We start from the raw sequence: 19,073 nt of genomic DNA, 5'->3' as shown, positions 1-19,073 counted from the left end.
AAAATTTTCCATGCACATAGTCATTTGCTGGCATCCATGACATGTCACTTGTACAACCTTCCCAATCAATAGCCCAGTCAGCCTGTAAGTTGACTTTTTAGTTGTTTTCCAAAAACTTTAGAATGTGATAAATTCATATATGATGTTAAATTGAGGCGATTCAAGCGTTTTTGGAATCAGAAAAACAATATCTACGATTTGGCGTGGGTTTTGAGTGATTTCAAGCACTTTTATTTTTGAGTATATTTTTTATCTATTGGATCATTCCTCCCCAATGGAAGCTTTTAGACCACCAAAAGTCTATTTTTATGCAACAAGTAAGTGAGGGTAGAACTACTTCACATTCCGATCTCAATCCACCTTGATTTACATGGATTGGTATCCTCGAGCCCCATTCGAACATACTCCACATTGCCTCTGCATGAAGTCTTGATTCTCCTATGAAGAATTGTGTCGCCCTATGCATATCCATAGTAACTTACTTTATCTCTCAAAAATTTGGTAAGATTCTCAGTCAGATTAAAAAAAAATGATTTATTTTGGCTATACGCTTGTTCATAACCTCATACATCAGGGGGGAACTATTATCATATGAAAATCATACACTTATATGTACACATACAATGGTGATATTTTTTGCTGGAAACACCATGAAACCAAAAGTCAAAATATTTCCTAAGGTCCAAGTTAAAAAATTGTACTCCTTGGGTGCACCATTATCAAAATTTAACAGTCACACGACTATTTCTTAGATAGCCATGTGGTCACGAAACATCTATTGAACACCTCGGGTTGCAAGCATTCTTAAGAAACACTCAAGATCTGATATTATTTTATGCTCTTGACCTGCAAGAAATTCCAGAATACCAGAAATGCGAAAAAATATAACCCACAACATAGAATAAAATGAGAAAAACAACAAAGTATTTTATTATTCAAAAATAGATTCAATGTTTACGTGCCTCTTCGATGGGGCAACCTCCCGCAGAGAAAAACTCGATTACAAATAAGACTCAATGATCTTTCCCTTTCTAGCTATGACTATTTATATCTAAATGAACTCTAACAACCTAATGACTAGTGGTCCTTTATATAACATGGGTTAACCACTTTATTTATTAAGTATGACTAGTTTTCAACTAATTGTGGTCCCTTTCTTAAATGTTGGTCAATCACTTACAATTATTAATACGGGCTTTATTGACTCTCTAACTAAATATGAATATGACTCAACCCATTGGGATTATTACATAAATAAGGGGGTTAGGATTGGACCCTAACATGCCCTCGCCTATCAAAAGCAACATTGTCTTCAAGGCTAAAGCTACGGAAACTACTAAATAATAGTGCCTAGTTCCCGGGTCGCATCTTCTGGAGAGGTGTCTTTCGACTTGACGATGACTTCCTTGATCATGAGGCTACAGAGATGTCTTTCATAGGTATCGAGGGCATGCTATGGCTGGAGCCAAAGTGAGCCTTCCTCACCCAATTCGGGTAGAATGGCTTGAATTTGCAATTGTTCCCCACCACTTTCTTGAGGATTGATACATGGAAGACTGGATGAATTTTTGAAGTTGGTGGCAAGGCCAATTTATAGGCGACTACTCCAATGCACTGAATTATTTGATAAGGTCCATAGAATTTTGGTGCTAGTTTCTGGAAACCCTTTTCTTTGAATGATGTTTGCTTATATGGTTGCAGTCGCAAGAATACCTGATCCCATTCCTGAAATGTGTGCTTAGAACAATTTTGGTCTTCATGTTGCTTCGTTCGATTCTGAGCTTGATGTAGATTATCTTTGAGATAATTTATCATGGTGGTACGATTCTGTAGGACTTTATCAACTACTTGCACCTTAGAGCATCTAGGAATACAAGAATAGGTGAAGCTAGGGGTTGTCCATACACTACCTCGTATGGAGTCGTGTTGGTGGCTTCATGATAGTTAGTATTATACCATCAATCAGCTAAAGGTAGCCACTGCACCCATTGATGGTGCTTTTCTAAAGTGAAGCACCTTAGAATATATGTCTCTAAATATTTGTTGATTGCTTTTGTTTGACCATCGATTTAAGGATGATAGGAAGTACTTAGTCAGAGTTTCTCACTTGTAGCTTGAAAATTTCTTGCCAAGATTTTCTGGTGAAAGTGGGTTCACTATCAGACACAATGGAAGTTGGCATGACATGTAGTTTGAAGATCTTGTCCATGAAAGCTTGAGCCACCAATGTGGGGATAAATTGGTGGGGTAGAGTGTAAAAATTAGCATATTTAGAAAGTCGGCCCACAAACACCATGATGATGGATTTGTTTCCTGACTTTGGGAGCCTAGTGATTAAATCCATGTAAACATTCGTCCAGATAGAGGCAGGGAGTGGCAATGGTTGTAAGGTTCTCGGTAACTTTATTATTTCCCCTTTGTTGTGTTGACACACATCACATTCATCTACAAAAGTAAGAATGTCATTTTTCATGCCAGTCCAAATCGAAGAACGATGAGCTTGAGCATAAGTCTTCTAAAAGCCTGAATGCCCTGTAGTTGGAGATGAGTTGCAACCCTTCCAAAATCAAGGTTTTCAGGGTATATGTTGGCAATATAACTACTTGATACTTGTAACAAAGAATATTATCCTTCCAAGAGTAGTCGGTTGATGAATTAGGATCTTCTTTCAAGTTATTAATAAGTTGGGAGAAATAGCCGTGTGAGAACCATTCCTTTTGGGCTTCTTCAATCCAATATGGTATGGGAAGAGAGAATGATAGCATGGTGCTTTCATCCTCAAATTGTTGCGATAAAGAATTAGCTACTACATTGTCATGCCATTTCTTGTAAATTATTTCATAATCATATCCCAACATTTTGGCAAGCCATTCGTTTTATTGTGGTGATCATAGACATTGCTCCAAAAAATATTTTAGGATTTGTTGGTTCATGTAGATTTGGAAACATTGCCCCAACAAGTATGGTCACCACGTGTCTACTACATGTAAGATGGTCATCATTTCTTTCTCATAGATAGATTGAACTAGATGTTTTCCACTCATTTTATGGTTGGTGAAGGTCAATGGTCTACCTTCTTGGATTAGTACAAAACCAATACTAATATCGGAAGCATCACATTCAATCACAAAATATTTGGTGAATTCTGGTAGGGCCAATACAGGAGAGGACCACAAGTCATGTTTGAGAGCCACGAATGCCAGCGAAGCTGCATCAGTCCAGAGAAATGAAATTTTGCTGAGAAGATTAGTGAGGGGTCTAGCAATGTGACCATAATTGCGGAAAAATCTGCGATAGTAGCTAGTGAGACCCAAGAATCCCCTCAAACTCTTCAAGGTTTTTTATTGGTGCCAATCTTTCATTTCTTGTATCTTGTTAGGATCAACCCTCACTCCTTCACTACCCACAATGTGTCCCAAATACTCGACTTCTTTCACACCAAAAGAGCACTTGAACGATTTGAAAAATAACTTGTGATTCCGGAGCAGTTGCAATATCAGGTCTACAAGCTGAAGATGTTTGTCCCAGGTTAGGTTGTAGATGAGAATGCCATCCAATAAGATGAGGAAATATTTACGGAGATATGGTTTTAGCAGGTGGTTCATGAGGCTTTGAAAAGTAGATGGATCATTACAGAGACCAAATGGCATGACCATGAAATCATAATGACCTTCATGAGTTCGGAAGATAGTCTTGGGAATATCCATTTCCTTCATCCATATTTGGTGATGGCCAAAGTGAAAATATATCTCGGTAAAGAATTGAGCACCATTTACTTCATAAAGAATATCATCAAACACTGGAATAGGAAATTTGTCTTTGACAGTGAGCTTGTTGAGGGCCTGAAAATACGGATATATGTGCCATTCTCCATATTTCTTTAGCACCATGACCACTTGTGATGAATAAGGATTGATGCTAGGATGAATAACACTGTATTTGAGGAATTCCTTGATGATTTTTTAAATTTCATTCTTTTGGGCAAAAGGATATCAGTATGGGCTCACATTAGGCTGTTCGGCCCCTGGCACTAAAGGGCTGCTATGATCGTGTTCACCCCTAGAGGGTGGAATCTCTTTAGCTTTGTCAAATACTTGCTGGTGGTGTTCTAAGACCTATTGCACCTTAGGATGAATATGAGGAGTACTTGATTCAATGGCCCGGATGACATTAAATTAGGCGATGACTCCATGATGGGCCTTTCTAATTTTTATTTTCCATTTGATGTGATATTATGATAGTATGAGCACCTACCTGGAGTCCACGTAATGTATGAATATTGTCGGTCTGACTAAAGTTCATATATAACTCCTGGAAATCCATTGTGATCGGGCCTAGTGTGCGAACCCATTCAGCACCCAAGATAATGTCACAAACATCTATTTCAATAACAAACATGTGGGCCTTTACACTAGTACAAAATCACTAATTAATTATTGAAAAACAACTAAAATTTGCATATAAACACCCATTTTCGAGTCGGTGACCAATAGTAGATAATTATAGTATCTTATAATGCGACCAACTTTTAGTCATTTTTAGCTTAGTCATTAATTGGTTTCTTCAATTTTACCATCTAGTAGTATATTCAATCATAAATTTGGTCATAAAATTTTCATTGGTTTTGTCATTAATTGTTGCAATTAATGACCAAATATACAATAAAATATATTACCATATGAATCCTCGAGAAAACCAATTAATGACCAAAGAAATATGACCAAAATGTTGGTTTTGTTATAAGATACTGTAAATTAGCTACTAATAGTCATATATTTGCAAATTTTAGTCATCATTTGAAACCAATTATTGACCAAAAAAATATGACTAAATTTTAGTCGTGTTATAAGATACTATAAATTAGCTACTAATAGTCATATATATGCAAAATTTAGTCATCATTTTAATAAAAAAAATTATCATTTGCAGTAGTCATTTATCTTTTTTTGGTATTTTCATATTCATTATATAAACAACTGATTTAGTAGTTTGTATTCATTTCATTTAATTTCATTCATAATCATTATAAACAAATAATTCAGTCATATATTCATTTTATTTATGTTCGTCATTAATTAATATAAACTACCAATTTAGTAGTTTTAGATTGATTTTAGGTGTTCATTTTTAATCAACATAAATTAATTAGTATGATTTTGCGACTAAATTTAAAAAAAATGTCATACAATGTGCATGTTTATCTAATATGATAATGAAAAATTACATATGTTAATTACAAGACTAAATAATATCAAGTGAAAGAAAGGTATTCAGGAATAAAATTGGGTAAAATAAAACTTACGCTCAGTGAAGGTGAGTTCTGGAGATAGAACAATTCCTTTTGTCATGTATCCCTAGTCAATGCACCTTTAGATGCTTTCATCTCCTGAGGATTTTAGTACCAAGCGAAAGGTTACACTAATGCAATAGGCCTTGCTTGTATAGTTGAACCTATTTGATAGGTGCGCATGAGGGGAGAAAGAACTACGTATAAAAATAATTTGAACCATATACATTTTATTATATAAAATATCAAGTATTACAATATTAGTTTCTAACATAATATTGGTTTGACTACAATTTACACATGAAATATTGTTTCATCATTTCAAAACAGTATCACTGTGTTGCCAAAGCACTACAAATGAATTCACCAACTTTGAAGGCTTGACCATTAGTCTTTATGAGTGTGCCTTATGCAAGATATTGGCTCTAAGCTAGGTATCACTAGACATATTCTCTTCTCTCTCTCTGATTTTGCATTTGTTGCTCCATTGTTAATGTTCTCCTATTTCTTCAATTGATGCTTCTTACCATCAATATTGAGTTCCTCTCCTTAAAATGAAAGAAGATACAATTTAGAGTATAATACATGAAAGATGATGAATATTTGAATATAAAATAAAGTAGACTATGAAAGATTTATACGACATATACCTCAACATTCGATAGTGGCCACTATGCGGCTAGATGACCTGTATAAACAAAGAAAATAAAACATCACCATACAAAATAACACCTTAGGAACTTAGTATTCAACCTTCAACAAAGCCTTAGGCACAATCATACCATCTAAGTTACATGTTAAAACTATCAGGCAATAGAAAACTTGTGAAAACAAATGGACAAAAAAAAGATCAGTGTAGAAAATATCCTTATTGGTTGTTCTAAAAGAGTCATTTTCCTTAAATTTGGATATGGTTTTCCCATATTAAAAGTGTCTCGCTATTATGACCTATGTTTTTAGGATCATGAGATTGATCCAAGATCATATTAGATTATGGAGACAAAATGATTCAACTTTCCAAGATGAGTACCTCACTTGGTTGAATGAGGGTGCTAGTTGTGAGTAGTGTCAAAAACTTAGGGAAGAAGAACACTAAAGCCTAAGCAAATATATCACCACTTGTCCATTGAAAGAAGAAATTTCAATCCCAGAATGGCCTATGGGAGTACATTTCATTGGATGGATATCACACTTTGACAAATGATTATCCAATACAATGAGAAGTGTACATATATTGTCACAATGCCCCTCATAGTCAAACCCTATAGTTGTGTCCTATAATATTAATCATATTATACTATTTAATTATAAATTATGACTATCAAATAATTATTAGTTTGAATAATTATTCTGAAATTGCGTTTTTAGTATTTCAATATACATGAAAATATTCAGAAAAAATGGTACTTTTTGTGACTAGTTAAGTTCAAGTGAATCTAAATACACAAGAAATTATGGTGCCTCGGTTTTTCTCTAGTGGTTATCCTCTCATTGTACCAATTGCTCTCATGTCCTCTACAACTTTCGGTGAATTCCTCTTTGATGATGTCCAATGCCAATGAAATGGACATTTATCCTCGATGTTTTTCTGAGCCGAAGGGAAGCTTTGCAAGTAACAACAAAAAATTAACCACAAATATATTATTGGGGGCAAAAATGCAGTAATTATATGACAAGCCAAGAAACACTGCACGCTAATCATCTTCCCTTTAATACTGATTGGTAATTTATTTACATGATCATGTAATATTAAAGTGTCAAGTAGGGACATTTAAAGTTAGTCATCCATCAATATCACCTTTGAGAGGGCTTAGTAGTTAATACTTCCGATTACACACATAGTAGATCACCAACTTCAAGGATAGCAGTATAAACACAACAAAAATGAAATTAAAAGAAATGCTAGGAAGTCAAATGCCACTAATCTTGAGTCAAGAAAATACGAAGCCGTTCACATTAGCAAGGCATTCTTAGGCACTAAAATAGAAAATCCTTCCATTGCATCATTTTCACATTTTCTTTAATTTCTTTAATTGAGAACATAACTTTGAGAGAAAAAAAATTCATTGAACAAGGTCTCAAAATCCTGACAAATGCTCGAGTGATTGCCGTATCAATTAAACAGAAAGGCAGTCGTTCAATATGCTTTTAACTTGCATAATATATTGAAGGATATGAAGTTTTCTCATCCCTTGGTCCTAATCAAAGTGTAATCCATGGGTTCCAATCAAGTAATCAATTTCCCTCCAAGATAGTTAAGAGATCACTTTGGAGAAGGAATTCTAGAGACATTAGGATAGTAGAAATGAAAATAACTAGGAGGAAAATGAAGCACATTAGTGGGTGGTCCAAAATATTTGAATGCAATTGATAATGATTTTATACTCCCTCCGTACATTTTGAAACAGAAACCATTCAACTGCATCTAATTTATTTTCCATCTTTCTGTAATATGTAATTCATTGAGCAAAAATAGAGCATTCATAAATATTGTCATGAAAGAGGACTCTTCATAATCATAATAAGTTGGGCTCTAAAAAATAAAACATTTCATGTAGTGAATAAATCTTACATGGTAGACTTCCGTGATTAAAATGACAACTTTATTCTCAATCTCATTATAAAAAAATAAATTCAAATCTAACTGGCTGGGATCTAAGAAATCAAGAATTTCATGTAGTAAAGTAAACTTAGATGGTAGATCCGAATTATTTGCAATGAAAACTTTATTCTCGATCATATTACAACATAGATAAATTCAAGAGTACGTACATATTTCCTTATCTCAAACAAACTTTGAAGACATTCTGAGATTTCGTAGAAATATAATTATACGATTTACCTATAGGACATGACTAGAAAGTTATCTATCTCTAGCACCCGTCACTGGAAAATAGCGTTATTGAGACACCATCTCATGACATTAGAATCATGTAGATAGATAGTGTTATAAATATACCTTGCAACACCTATTCAACAATACCTTCAAGCTTCAAATTCATCAATTGATTTACTTTAGTAGCAAATTCTAGTGGAATTTCATTAAATACAACATGACAAAAGCCATTTACGATAGTTGTCATTGCCTTCTTTGGATCTATCCCCCTCTGGAAATAGAATAAAAGATATTCCCTAATTTTTGAGGTACTTGCTTCATGTTTAGCATGGGCTATTGGGTTCTTCACGTGGAAAAGGTTGCAAATATTAGATGTATAATGGAAACAAGTATGCAATTCAAGGTTGATCCTTAAGTCTCTTGGGTGAATTACAAAACATCATCTATTTAAAACATGATATATGGTAGTAACAAAAACCTACCCAAGATCCCACTTAAGAATTCAAAATGTTGCAAATAGGATATTTATTAAACAATATCAACTATTTAATTGCGTAATCACACTAAAATAGACAAATCTTTAAAATGTTGAAAAGTGTGAAAAAAATGGAATTGGAATATTATAGTTATGTCATGGTAGATATAGCTATGTGAAATGTAACTTCTATCTAAAACACATAAATGTAAATTCTATAGCTACATGAAATGTAACTTAAATATAAAAAAATGGAGTTGGAATATTATCGTTATGTCACAGTGGAAACATGTAAATGTAACTTCTATAGCTACATGAAATGTAACTTCTATATAAAAAATGGAATTGGAATATTATGGTGATGTCACAGTAGACATAGCTATGTGAAATGTAACTTCTATATAACACTCTAAATATCCGTTTTCAGTGATTTAAGAGACTAACATATTTTTTTTATGGTTATTAAATTAATACTCCACCAAAAATAGCATTGAATTGGTTCTTCACCAACCAAGGGGAAATTTTAAACCAATGTGAAAATGCTTACTCATTCCCCTGCCATATTTCTGATATTTTATTTGTGTGTGGATTTAAGCTAGTGTAATGTAACTTCTACATATTTGACAATTTAAATGTTAAAAGGTACCTAGATTGAAGTTATACAATTCACATATGCACAATAAGATACAATATGCATGAGTTATAAGTAATATGAAATTTACATGTTATATCAAGACAAGCTTTATATTATCTCATTAACTCTTATCTTATAGTTGGTGATGGATATAGCCTTTAAAATTATGAGCCATCCTTGTCATATCTTATATTTAATGATGGATATAGCTTTTAAAATCATCAACCTTGTTTTTTATTTTATGTACGGTCAATTTAAATGGAAGTGCTCATAATTTTATTCAATATTATCTTGTACAACTGGAAATAAAATGATGTGGGGGTGGTGTTTCTAGTGATTTCCAAACTTGGTTTAATTAACTAAATTTAGCCTATTTAAAATAAACAGGGGTGGTGTTTCTAGTTATTTTCAAACTTGTTTTACTTACCTAAATTTAGCCTATTTAGAGTAAATAGTTGCATTGAGCATATTATATTCAAGTCAGTAACGTTTCTTGAGGGAATCTTCATGATATCCACCATCTCTGAAAATTATGAAATATTAGTAGTATCTTGCACTAAATAGACAATTTTGGCATAGAATATTCTCTTGGGTTTCTTACTCCATGTCACAAATTTATTGATATTTTATGATTCTTGGTTTCGATTTCCATGCTAAGACTGGATTCATCATGCCTGCTAGAATTTTTAGTTATGAACACATCATATTGCTCACTTCTAATTGTATAAAAAATAGAGAGTATGCATAATGACATGTAGTGACATGTGGGTGTCTATTTCACTCAATGATATGCTTGATTTTTTAACCCATTCAAATCCTACCACAATGAAATTAAGAGACACAAGGACACAAGAAGGACTATCAATAAATGAAATTAGAGACTTTAGAATGCACCTCAAATTGTACCTGAATGTAATGATAAGTATTTACAGCTACCTGGTCACCGATGAGGATCGAATCACACTATGAAAAATTCTGTGCATTATGAGAATTTGGTTGCACTTGTACTAATCCTTTGTAGTAGTTCCTTGAATTTCCTATAGATATAATTTTAGAAACAATCGTACTCCTGCAATTCTTCCCTATATGGATCATGTTCCTCCCCCTATTGATAGTTATTTTTCAAGGAAACAAAATAGAAATCTCCAATTTCATCATCGCATTTCAAAACAATGCTTGAGTATTTCTAGGTGATTGTTGAAGAAGACTCTACTCAGGTCCACGAAATTGTTGATTTGTCTCCATCACACAAACCTCTTTTCATAATAAAATTATAAATTCCACGTGTGAATTCCTCATCCCCGACATACCTATTCTTTATAGTGGAATACTTTATCATTGCTCCCTCGGTGCAATAGAGATCCACTACTGTGGCATGGAGAAGACTGGTGTCATAAAATGGTGCAGTGCATCCTTAAATATATGTCACATAATTCCTATCACCTCATAGAACTCCTGTCATCTACAACAATAAGAGTCCTCTCAAACTCCCTGGTCTCCATCTCATTAATCTTGAAATAAGTGGATATTTCCATGGGTGACAAAGTGTGCTTGGGGATTTAATAGAAGGAGCTATCACAAAAAAAAAATACAATGCAACATAATAGTTATTAGTAGGAGGAACAAACCTACCAAGATACTTCCTAACTAGATTATGATTCTCCTGAACTACCTCTTATAATTAACAAAAGATAACGTCAACTTCCTATAGAGTCTACCTATGCATGGTAGGATTGAAAACACAGTAAAACAGAACATCTACAACAACATTGGTCAATCTCTTCTTCTAGTCAAGGGCATGCCCATATATTGAAAAGTATCAAGCAGTTCAGGGTCCACCTCATCCAGGATCCTTTTCTTCTTCTACTCTCTCTGTTTAGGTTTAGAATAATAGTAAAGGTCTTGGAAATTGGTGGGTGGGTAAAAGTTATCAGACCATTTGGGTTCTTCCATTTTTAATCATTGTCTGTAAGCATTGAATCTAAATTGAAAAAGTCATTCAGGTTCCTTCTTTTTAGGTGAAATTAACTTAAGCTTTGGAGAGTGATAAGGGTTAATGGGTCTAAGTATATTCTACTTAAAATATAGTAACATGGTTTAAAACTGTAGGCATTGAGATTAGAATGTAAGGATGAAACAGAAAAGATTTTATGTTCATGATTACAAGAAATTTTAATTTCATGTAACAAAGTTTGAGGAAGGTCTACTATTTGCATCTTACCAGAAAATGTGCTTGCATCACTTGAGCCCTTTGAATTTGGGCATGGTAGAGTCCATTACAGAAACAGTAAACCACTAAAAAAGGGTGAAAAGAAAAAATAAAATTCCATGCATTCTGACCCTCAAAAAGTTATGGATAAGTGCATTGATTTATACAATAAGGACATGAAAAATTCTTACTTGTCCATTTTATTTTAATGAATTGTTGGCTGCAATCAAGATCTGCATTATCATAATCATTAAACCCACAATAAGGACATGCAAAATGCTTACTTGTGCGTTGTCTTTTGATGAATTTTTGGCCGCAATAAATATTTGCATTATCATAATCATTAAACCCTCAACTCTATATGAAATTTATGCTTTCATCATGTAAACCCTCAAAATTGTTTACCCATAAGAACAAAAATCATCTTTGGAAAAAATCTCCAGAGTCCAAATTCATACCTATGTACAAATGGCCAAACTCTCCATGCCCAATGACCTTGGCCCCCATGTACATATGGCCAAAATCTCGATGCCCAATGACCTTGCCCTTCCTCCATCTAATCGTTGGTGCTCTCCTAAGGTGTTTCCCATGAAAACTCCATCTAAGGTTCGAATCGCATGAAATCCATAGATACCCATGTACAAATGACAAAAATCTCCATGCCTAATGACCTTTCCCTTCCTCCATCTAATCATTCATTCTCTCCTAAGGTGTTTCGCATGCAAACTCCATCTAAGGTTCGAATCCCGTGAAATCCACAGATCACGTTGATGGACTTCCTTCTTCTGGATTTTCCACTTAGATATCAACAAGGCAGAGAAAAATGCAGTGCTACAATATCATGTTATAATCTGTGAATATTTTATTTGAACCCAACACTAAACTGGAAATTAAAAAGAAAAGAAATATTTATAATGGAAAAAATAAAAGAAATATTTATAATATAAAAAAATATATATATAAATTGCAATTGGGTTAAATGATTTTTTTTTTCTTTTTTTCTTTTTTGCATAAGGCTCTAAATTAAAAATAAGAAGAAGAAGTTAAAAATGATATTGGGATGAGTGTAAATATTAAATATGGTCTCAATTAACTTGTGAATACACTTTGTTACAATACCATGGGCCAATTCCATGGCTCATCAATACTACAAGTCCAAAAACCATAACTTATTTCACAACCAAAATATTTTATAACAATATGACAAGATTCTTAACCATGGATATTCATCCCCACATTACGGTAGATATTATCAACTTGTAAAAAATAGCCTTTATTACAATACCATGGGTCAATATCATGGATTATCAACACCACATGCCAAAAAAACTTGAATTATTTCACAATATAACAATATGACAAGATTGTTATCATGGATATTCACTCCTCACTTTACCATGGATATTACCTTGTGAATCGACTTTGTTACAATACCATGGCTTATCAATACCACATGCAAAAAAACCATAATTTATTTCATGGTAAAAATATTTTATTTTTATTTATTTTACAACATTTTTTTAATTGAATCTAAAACGGAAAACGTTACAATTTGAAATATATCTAAACCCTCTATCCTCACGACCACTAAAAATATTCTCATAGAAATTAAATTAAATTTTTAATAAAATTAAGCTAAGATGGATCTATGCCGGTTCTTTATATATATAAAGAATTAGCATAGATCCATATTAGCTAAGGTTCCAAGGGATGAGAGCAAGAAAATTGACTAATTATAATCGATTAAATATAGTGCATGATTTTTTAAAGTCTTTCATTATTTTATTTTGTTTGACATGAATGATCCAAAATCTAGGTTTAATATTTTACAACCAATTAAGTTTTTTTAATTTATATAATTTCTTAAGCACAATACAATGTGATCAAATTTAAGAAAGAGTTGGGAAGGGGTGGAGAGAGGGAGGGAGATAGTGAAAACGTTGGAGTGTAGAGAGAGATAAAGAGAGAGTGATGGGGGGGAGAGAGAGTGAAGTGGGAGAGAGAGAGAGAGAGAGAGAGAGAGAGTTGGAGTGGGAGAGAGAGGGAGGAAAGAACAAAGACATAGAGAGACATAGGTGGCGAGAGAGAGGAGTGAGAAGGGAGAGATGGAGAGAGAGTGAGGTAGAGAGGAGAGGAGGTAAGGGAAAGAAGAGGATGGGATAGAGATAGGGAGATAAGGGGAAGGGAGAGAGATGGAGACATAGCGATGGAGAAGGACAGGTAGGGGGGAGATAGTAACAGAGTTGGAAGAAAGAGAGAGAGAGAGGGAGAGTGATTTGGGGGGGAGAGGTAGAGGGAGGTGGGTGATCAGGGATAGAGAGGAAGGAAGATAGATATGAGGAGAGAGAGATGGAATTCGAGTGGGAAAGAGAGGGAGGGAATAAGGAAAACATAGAGGGCGAAAGGTGTAGAGAGAGCGGGGTGACAAGGGATTCATAGAAAGAGAGTGAGGGAGAGAGGAGAGTAGGAGGGACTACATAGAAGGATATAGATAGAGAGGGAGAGAAGGGGAAGAGAGAGATAGTTAGACAAGGGGAAGAGAGGGAGAGAGGGTGTTTGTATTTTTTGGGGTTGAGATAGAGAGAGGTAATAAAAAAGAGACACAAATACAAATATAGATATATATAGTATTATATAACCAACCTAAATCCATATTAACCATATAATATCAAGTTTCAAGAGGGATCCAATCTCTTGAGGTGTAAACATTTCCTCAAGTTTTGCAGTAGAAAAAAAATTTGCAGGTCGAGAGATTGGATCCCTCTCAGCGCTTGATAGATTCGTGGTTAATATGGATCTAGGTCAGTTAATATGAAATTAAAGTAGTCTTTATTTTATATTAGTCTTAAAAATTAAAATTTCTCTTCAAATTAATTTCAAATTGGAACTATATCCAATTAGATTCAATGAATAGATTTTTTAAAAATACATAAAACAATTTTTTATTAAAAAATATATTTTTAAAATTACAAATTATTAGAGATAAATAATGCAAGTTGGCTCACCTATACACCATGTGAAGATGAAGAAGTGTTTAAGGAAGGATAACCATTCAACCAATATTTAACAACCTTTCAATTCCCTATCACTTGTAAATTTAGATTGATCAACACAATTAAGATGACTAACATAAAAAACTCATTCATATTATTGTAGTACTTGTTAGGTAGTTGTATTTTTGTTCTTAGACTAAATTAGTCATTCATGTTATTCATTGTTAGTTGTATTACTTATTAGCTAGACACATATTTTAACCCGCGACTAAATTAGTGATTTATGTTAGTCGTTTTTAGTTCGGTCACTTAAGATTGCTCATTTTTGGTAGTATTTCACATGGAAAAGTTGTGGTGACTAACTCTTTTAGTCACCTAGTCACTAATTTCTCATTTTATACTAGTGCTAGGTGGTAGTCTCCCATCTTAAGTTTAATATTTTCACAGCGGCCTTCACATTTCATGGTCCTCCCATCAAATATAAGGACTTGAAAATTAGAGATTTCCCATACAAAAAAATGAACAACTTCGACGACTCTCTAATGGAAAAAGTTATGAGTGCTACCACTACTGCTCGATGTTTAAGAAATCCTCGAATTTTGAGTTTGAGGTGAAGAAATGCTCACCAAAGCATGTAGTGAGATAATTGGTTCATTTGGTGTAGCTCTGGGATCATTGTCAGGCTAAGTTTCCTCAACTTCGTCATCAGGCCCCCGAAGGGGTGGGGCTTCCTCAGATGAGTTGTTATCAGTAGCATCAATTTGAAAAAAAATTGGTTCCTTGCATTTATGCCCTTGGGAGTATTTTTCATCATAGTAGTAACACAATCCTTGTTTTCTTCTTTCAGAAATTTTCGCTCAAGACACCTTTTGAACCTTAAGTGTTTGGGTAGGGCCCTTAGCCTGGGTGGGACACCCCTTCACTACAAAATTTGGACAAGTGGATTGCGAAGCTAAGGCAAGATCCACCTCGGCAACCTTTTTGCAGGCGTCTATCCACATAGGTGGGTGGTGCAACCAGACATGGGCTTGGATGGCTTCTTTGAGACCACTGATGAAACACTCCAGGTAGAAGTCATATCCTAGACTATTAGTTCTAATGGACAATCTTCCAAAGGCCACATTGTAGTCTTTTATTGTGCTTGTTTGTAGGAGCTTAGTGAGATGACCCAAAAAATTAGATTCCCTGTCAAAGTGGTCACATAAGGCTTTTGAGAACATGTGCCAAGTTATATTACTGGGATAACATTTCTGATGCCACCTCCACCATTGCCATCTCTCTTGGTCCAAGTAAAGGGGTCCCACACATAGTTCAGTTTGATTGTTCAGATATCATTAAGTGAGATATATTGTTCCATTTGTGCTACCCATACTACAGTATTATAGCCATCAAGTTTTTACATGTACAGCTTGGGTGGACGCGGGTGGGAATGTTAGTGATTTCCATGGAAGTGAAGGTGGTGGCTAGATTCTCCTTCAAGGTGTTCATCAACACTGTGCTCCTCCCTATGAGACCTATGCATCATATTGGTGAGTTGTGAAAGCGTGGTGGTAATTAGGTCCATATTACCCTGGAACTCATCCAAACCTTTTTCAAGGCTCTCGATCTTCTCACAGGCCATGACATGAGATCTGGTACCTACCATACACAACCCTCGGTCAATTAATTAAGAGTAGTCTTCTTGGGAAAAGGAAAAGCTCAGGAATCTATTGGTGGGGGTCACTTGAAGTCACTTGAGAAAAATTTGGGACTACCAGAAAATTGAGGCTAACAAGTGAATGATACCATTGTGATCAGCTCATTGTCCTAAAGCTTATGGGTTAAGTCTCTTGCAAGCGTCCTGGGATGATCCCCCTGCTGATCAATACTGCAGTGGCTAAATTCCAAAAAAGATGATCCTACCCAATGTCCTACAAAAATAGGGCCCAAACCGTAGTAGAAGCAAGCATCATTACACAAAGAGTCTGATCGAACCCCAATTGCTGGATCTGATTTGTGCGACGGCGACAAAATGCCAACTGTTGGATCTGGTTTCCACTGCAGAAATATAACCCCAACTATTGGATCTGATCTGGAAGATAATGTAGTGGGCGATCTTTAGAGAGAAAAGGGAACTATGGTCACAAAGGAGTGTCAGGTATTACTGATCACAATATACACAGGGGTCTAAAAATATTACTCGGACCAATATTTTAAGGAATTAACTAAGGAGGATCGACTGTAACCTTAGCTGTACAACCTTACTACCCTATCGTATGCGTGAATAATATCCACGAGTGTTGTTCTAAGTGTACTATAGCATAAATATGGTCGATGAATTATCTAAGGCTAGGTCTTAGGCGAGCTTAAGGTACTTCCAATATACCCAAGGATACATGAAAGTGAAGTCTGTGTGCGGTTTTGTCTTATGCGCTACTACTTGAAGGGGAACCCAAAGGGGTTACAAGGGAGTCCAAGAAGTGTGACCACCTCTTGTAGTTTCAGCACGTATCCCTCCCCAAATCCACAATTTTATGTGCTCAATGACAGATCCCATGGTTTACAGACGTCGGAACAGGTCTCTAGCCTAAAATAATTCTGTGGACATTGTAGGAACAACCAGTGTTGGTGTTATGAAACTAGCTCAAGAAAAGATAGAAAAGATAGATCAACGCCTTATAATTTAGCCTCTTCGAGGGGAAAAACTCCTTTACATTACATAAATGAACAATTCTCTGATGATTCAAATGACAAAACCTCCTTTCTATATATAGGAGTCTAAGGAGTCACAATATAACCCAGCCGACCTAAGAATAATAATATAAAGCCACAAAAATAACAATAGAGGGATTCTATGGGGCACAATAATAACAATATGGGGACAATAGGGCACAACAATATTAATAAGGGATACAACTACAGTAGTAATGGGGTAATCACTAGTATTATAGGGACCCCACATGCCCCTCTCCTTCAAAAAAGTGTTGTCCTCAACGCTTGAGTAGTTCTGGATGATTTTGTATAAAATTCTCATCCCTCCATGTGGAATATTTAGCGGATAAGTTCTTCAACTTGATAAGATACTCTAAAATTGATCGATTTCGTAACTGTTGAGTTCTTGTTTCTGTGATTTCTTCTAGTTCCAATATAATTTTTCCTTCCTCGTCAAGTTCTGGCAATATTGTTTGAACTGGGAGCTTGTCGCCTATAACCTTCTTTAAACATGAAACATGGAAAACTAGGTGCAATCGAGAAGCTACAGGAAGCTCCAATTTGTATGCCACAGTATCAATATTTTGCAACACCTTGTACAGACCATAATACTTTGGTGATAATTTATTATCCTTCTTACCTTGCTTGAAGGACATTTGCTTATATGGTTTTAGCCGTAGGAATAACCAATCACCTACATCAAAACTTCTTTCGCTGCGATGTTGATCTGCCTGTTGTTTCATTCTATTCTACGCCAACACGAGGTTATCCTTTAAGAGTTGGAGGACTTGTTGTTGATGTTCGATGTGATGTTCCACTGCTTGAACCTTAGAATTTTCTCTTAAATATGATGTGATGGATGGTGGCTGATATCCATAAAGTGCCATAAATGGGGTCATTTTTGTTGCTGTATGGAAGGAAGTGTTATACCACCATTCAGCTAGAGGCAACCATTTGACCCATTGTGTCTGTTTATCAGATACAAAGCAACAAAGATATCCTTCCAAACATTTGTTTACTATCTCAGTTTGCCCATCAGATTGAGGATGATAAGATGAGCTATGACCTAACGAGTACCAAGACAAGAAAAATATTCTGTCCAAAAATTTCGAGTGAAAATGGGATCTCTGTCACTTACAATAATCTTTTGGTTTCCATGTAGCTTTCGAATTGTTTCCATAAATGCAGTAGAAACTGTACTAGCTTTAAATGGATGTGATAATGCACAAAAGTATGCATACTTGGTAAGTCTGTCAACTACCACCATGATGACACTCTTTCCCTTAGACTTGGGTAAACCTGTGATAAAATCCATTGAAACCTCCTCCCAATGTTGGCTTGGAATGGATAAAGGTTGTAATAGACCCGGTGTCTTAATTGTTTCAACTTTATTTTGTTGGCAAACCAAACATTCCGCCACAAACTTTTGAATATCTGATTTAAGGCCCTCCCAAAAAAATTCCTTCTTAACCTTGTGGTAAGTTTTTAAAAATCCTGAGTGCCCTCCTAAGGGAGAAGTATGCAATTCCATAAGAATATTTTGTTTTAGCTGGGAATTCTTACAGAGGTACAAGCGATCTCTGTACCATAATGAATCATTTTTCCAGCTAAATGTATCAGACGTACTGGAGTCTTGTTGTAACTTTCGAATAAGTGCCCACACTTCTTCGTCGTTCTTCCATTCCTCCCTTGCTTCGTTTATCCAACCTAGTTGGATAATAGAAATGGCGCACAACAATGCTTCCACATCCTCATCCTTTCTTGAGAGTGCATCTGCCACCACATTTTGCTTATGTTTTTTGTAGATGATTTCAAAGTCATAACCCAACATCTTTGTGACCCACTTTTGTTGGTCTTCAGAGGATAATATTTGTTCTTAAAAGTATTTAAGGCTGTCATGATCCGTTTTTACTTTGAAGTGTCTTCCCATTAGGTAGGGTCGCCATTT

The sequence above is a fragment of the Pinus tabuliformis genome, chromosome 8 (genome assembly GCF_031772625.1).
Source record: "Pinus tabuliformis cultivar Carrire ecotype Pingquan chromosome 8, CPIR1, whole genome shotgun sequence".
Lineage (NCBI taxonomy): Eukaryota > Viridiplantae > Streptophyta > Pinopsida > Pinales > Pinaceae > Pinus > Pinus tabuliformis.
Note: the sequence above shows the minus strand (reverse complement) of the source record.